Source organism: Corvus brachyrhynchos, unplaced genomic scaffold, assembly GCF_000691975.1.
Source record: "Corvus brachyrhynchos isolate BGI_N302 unplaced genomic scaffold, ASM69197v1 scaffold1786, whole genome shotgun sequence".
NCBI classification, from domain to species: Eukaryota; Metazoa; Chordata; class Aves; order Passeriformes; family Corvidae; genus Corvus; species Corvus brachyrhynchos.
This window is the reverse complement of record NW_008238431.1, coordinates 4,382-9,876: the sequence shown is the minus strand read 5'-3', so window position 1 is coordinate 9,876 and position 5,495 is coordinate 4,382.

The following is a 5,495-nucleotide window of genomic DNA, read 5'->3' as shown; positions in this document are numbered from 1 at the left end:
GCTCACACTTGCTAAATTCTTGCTAAAAAGAAAGAAAACTACATCCACACAGTAAAAGCATTTCTAACATTATATAATATTCACCTTAATACTTGCGAGAAGCCAATATTACGATATGCGTTTATAACAACTCCATCTGAGGAAGACCCTTACTTCATCTTGCAGACCCCTGCCCACGACCACCAGACAGCACTGCGCAACCGCAACGCGGATGTGAATGACTTTTGGGCTCATTGTAATATGAGGCGAGGCTAGGTGGGGCTAGGTAATGAATATGTATAGACGCATTGGGAAACTTAATGAATATGGAACTTGTAACCCGATATATACCAAGCTCAATGCAGCTGTCGGCACGCAGGGCTTTGGAGGAACTAATCCCCCATGTGTCCCAGCGCTGGAATAAACATACCTCCTTTACTACTTACTCTAGTAGTGGAGTCTTTTCTGCATATCATTTGGACAGCACTCCCATTCATGTCTTAATTCCCCAGACAGTAAGGCTTGATAGCAGCTTTTTGGGCCTCTTTGCCCCCCGGGCAGAGTGGTGATTATCCGCTTTGGGCCCCGTTGTTCTCCGGGCAGAGTGTTGATTAGCCACTCTTGGGCCTCATCCTCTGTTCGCTTGGAGGTTATCTTACCTGCTCACACTTGCTAAATTCTTGCTAAAAAGAAAGAAAACTACATCCACACAGTAAAAGCATTTCTAACATTATATAATATTCACCTTAATACTTGCGAGAAGCCAATATTACGATATGCGTTTATAACAACTCCATCTGAGGAAGACCCTTACTTCATCTTGCAGACCCCTGCCCACGACCACCAGACAGCACTGCGCAACCGCAACGCGGATGTGAATGACTTTTGGGCTCATTGTAATATGAGGCGAGGCTAGGTGGGGCTAGGGAATGAATATGTATAGACGCATTGGGAAACTTAATGAATATGGAACTTGTAACCCGATATATACCAAGCTCAATGCAGCTGTCGGCACGCAGGGCTTTGGAGGAACTAATCCCCCATGTGTCCCAGCGCTGGAATAAACATACCTCCTTTACTACTTACTCTAGTAGTGGAGTCTTTTCTGCATATCATTTGGACAGCACTCCCATTCATGTGGTGGGATTCTTGGGGTGTCCTGCACAGGGCCAGGAGCTGGATTCAGTGATCCTGACAGGTCCCTTCCAACTCAGCATATTCTATGATATTATGACTTACTTTGTGTCTCTAAAACACCTAGTATTTTGGGGCTCCAAAAAAATGCTTGATGTGTGTGATACAACACGATTGTATTCGTTTATTGTAGAAAAGGTTAAATAATGATTGAGTAGATAAACTGTTTCCTCTGTGTACCAGCACCACAGTGCAGTTGCAGTTCACCAGGCTGATGCTCACAGGCCTTGGGCACCAGCCCCTCCAATGCAGAGGCGTGTGGGGCTGTGCCCGTTCTGTGCCTGTAGTTCCCTTCCCCAGGGGCTCTTGGGGACCACACTGCCTCGGCATGAGCTATGGCCTGAGCCAACTTCAGCTTCTGCTGGTCCTGTTTCTCTCTGTAGCCAGGGAGCTATGGCTGTTTAGCTCACTTTTAGTATAATTGTATTTATTCAGGCCACTGAGTAAGAGCTTTTTTGTGTTTCGGTAATGTTCTTGAATCCAAAGCAACATCAAACACATCACACAGACTAACCTAGTCTTGCCAAGGAGCTTGAATATGCCAGCAATGGCACTCTGACAGGTTGAGGAACTCTTCAGGCTGTGCTGAACATTACTATAGCACAGACAACCTGATATCCACCTTTGTCTGGACATGGCCTATGAATCTACTTTGAAACTATTTTTAGACTTTTCCTGCTATTTCCACAGAACTGTAAGCTACTGGATGTGTGGTTGTATGGATGGATTTGTAGCACTTCCGAGTGCTGTTATCACATTAGTTAAAACTAAAGTGACATTGTAATTGTAACTTTACTTTTGTAAACATACTACTAGATTTTCAGCATTCAGAGCAACAAAAATTTGCAGTTTGTTTGTCTTATTTTAAGGACATCACTTATTTTTTTCATATTTTTAACTTAATACTTTTATAGGAAATAAATGCATGAGATTATACTTTGAGCCAGGATATTACCTTGCTACAATATAAAGAAAAGACATCTCCTAATGACAAGAAAAATATTTTTAATACTGGTAAAAAGCAAAATTAACACATCCTCTCCTCACATCTATATAGGTAAGAACAGATATATTTGTGAAGGGAATATAAAATATAATACTATGCCATACCACTGCTAGTGTTTTATTTGTTGCTCAAGGATCATTTTAGTCAAATGTTGTAGTCTTATTTCAGTCTATTTCTAGTCTTATTAAGAGCTACTGCAATAGCAGTAATGAAATAATGCTAATACTAAACCAAACAACAGTAACAATAAATCTACCAAAAAGTGCAGCATATTTGCTTTTACATTACGTGTCTTGGCTGAAGTTCTGATCCCTTGAAATCAGCACCGAAGTCCCACTGGCTTTTAAGAAAAATTATAATTTAGTTCCTGGTGATATATCTGCCCTATATAAAGCTGAGTCACAGCTGACTTTTGTCCATCAGCCAACATCTGGAACAGTTTTGATGTTCTAGTAACTTACTTCACATTGTGTATTCAGTATGTCCACATTTGGAAGTGGATATGGTGATTCTTTCTGTAATTTGTAAGACTGCACATTTTCATAATTGTTCTGACTGACCTCTGAAATCATCATGGAACATAGTGAATTTGATGGCACTTCATCAGCACAACACAGGTTATGTTGGAGAAACAGGTACCAACTGAGTCTGGGATGCATAAGAAAAAATTATTTTTGTAGGCATCCCAGGAATGGGGATGGGGGAAAGAGCTCCAAGCTAAGCCACCAAAGGCTGTTGCAGGGTGGGCAGTGCAAGTAACAAGACTCAGTTTGAAAAAGAGGTATCACCAGGAAACAAAATGCTCTCCCTTGAAAGCAGAGGTATGTATGCTGAAAACTTTCCTGAAGAGAGAGACATGATTCTTTCTTCTTGTCTGAACTAGTATTTCTATCAAGTTTTCCTTACTCTAGCTTCATCTCCTGATGTTTAATGGATTGCAGGAGGTAGGGGCTTGTTGCTTCCTCCCATGGCATCCTCTCAAGACCACAGGTAGGTGACCTTGAGAAAAGTTCAGAAAGTACGTGGCCTGTTGCAGTCAAATTCTTTGCAGCTCTACAACTCAAAATGAACTAAAAGTATATATGTGGGCTTTCCTCTGCCTTGCCTGTATGGTAATTCCAAAAAATCAACAGAGATGAACTTTTTTTTACTTGTGAGTTTCTCTTGTTCCATTTTGTTACAATTTTTGTCTGATCCATTTATTGCTCTGGTCGTTGGCTTCTGATGGTATTTCCCAAGGGTATGTTAAGTGTAATGGACTGAGTAAGTTCTGAAAGAGAGACCGATTTTCTGAGAAATGTGAAGAGATATCTTTGTAGGAAAAAAAAAGGGGAAAGCGATATGTAAAATTTAGGAGGAAAAAAGGCCCTTTCTCTAGAAAAAGATGCATAGAGAGAAGAGGAAAGAAGAAGGTACTGAAGAAAAGAGGAAAGAAGCAGGTACTGAAGAAAAAAAAGGAAAGTATTTCTGCATGATCTTCTTAAGACAGAAAAATAAACTGTAAGTTTAAAAGTTAAATTGAAAATGAAAACAATATAGACTTTTCCACATTTCTTTAAAATATATATTTTTAAAGAAATTCAAGTGACTGTCTTTCTAAGTAAGTATGGTACATTTTAAACAGCACAGATTTATACCCTGGAAATGTGGGGTCAGATCAGTGTCTGGAGATAAAGTACTTGATTTTTGTACCAGGCTTCCTGTGGAGTAAAACTGTTTAACTATCACTAATAACAATGTAATAATGCATTGAAAATCACAGGTCAATGGCCATTTCTTTTTCATAAATCATTTCATACAGGCTGGGAAGTTGGGGAAAGGAGTGCCACAAGAGGGACTATTCCATACTGATTCCATAAATAACTCTTTCATGTATCCAAAGTGTCAGTCTTCCTAACTTCAGAGATCCTCCAGCAGAGACAGCTCCCAGCATGTTTCCTCTTCAGCCTGTGCTCAGTTCAGGCTTACCAAGTCAAATTATTTTGTAGCAAAGATTACATACACTAATGTATTTTAAGTGTGTACCAGTCTAATACCAAGACACAGAAAAGTATTCAGTTTCTTTAGAAGTCAGTGCTTTTGAACCCAGGTACATTTTGAATCTAAAAACAATTTACATAGATACCCTTCAAATCAAAGAAACATATCTGTGCAGAGAGATTTATAGTCACAGTTCCACAAATGCAGGCAGTCTATCAATTAAACTCCTAAAGAAGACAGGAACACTTTCCTAAGTTCTGTTGTCTTAGAAGTCTCAATAATTTCCAAGTTCACTTAGGAAGCTAATGTCCATGCAGTGTATTAGCAGTGGAGATGCTGAGGAAGAGGCTTACTTTGCTTGCTGTCAAGTTTTTTAAAAATGTAATCACTGGGGAGACTGTAGCTGTCAGTCCAGTACAGGCATATTGCTCTTGGTTAGGAATGCATGAAACAACATGCTTAAGCTAGCAAAAATGTTAAAATGGCTAAGTCTGCTTTACTTGCCTTCTCTGTAAGTGTTGCAAAGGATTGTTTGTGACATTTAAGTCATGTCTTGAGGATTCTAGAAATTATTATGGTAAGATATTTGGCACTTAATAACTATTGCATTCTTTAAATCAGAAAGTGAAAGAAATTCTAAATCAGATAACCCAGGATATATTCCCACCTTCTCTAGTTCTTTACCACATATATTTGCATATGTAATTCCAACATGAACTTACACAGAAATATCTGTGGGAGCACTCAGGTAGCTAGCCAACTAAATTTTTCAAATTTATCTGGATTTGCCCAACACAATATATGCTTTAATGACAAGGAAATCTAAGAAAACAGCCCATAGAACCAGATACCTTTTGCTTTTACCTCTATAACTTTTTAAAACACAGTATCATTAGTAACATAATGTTAATCCCACCAGCACTTCTGTTATTAAGAGCGAAAAAAGCGCCTACTTTAAAAACCCAAACATGAGCACAGAAAATCTTCAAACTGCAGAAATGAAGAATTATTTCTGAAATGAACAAGGTTAAGATGAGTTTCTCATTATTAAAGTATGAAAGTGAATGATTTACTTTTAGCTCTAGTGTAGTCAATGGAATAGAGAATGACTGCAATAAATTAATAGAAGTTTGCCCTAATATTACATATTTTTTTAGTATCTTAGAAAATCTGGCTTAAAACAAAGCCACCCAAGAAATGGAATATTACAGCCGGTGATGAGGTCAGCAGCTCTGACCCAGGAAGAGAAGACCGGTCCGGGGAGATGGTCCCGAAAGGAATCGCCTTCCTGAGGCCCGGTGTCTTCCCTCAGCTGCTGGCAGGAGGGCCCTTGCAG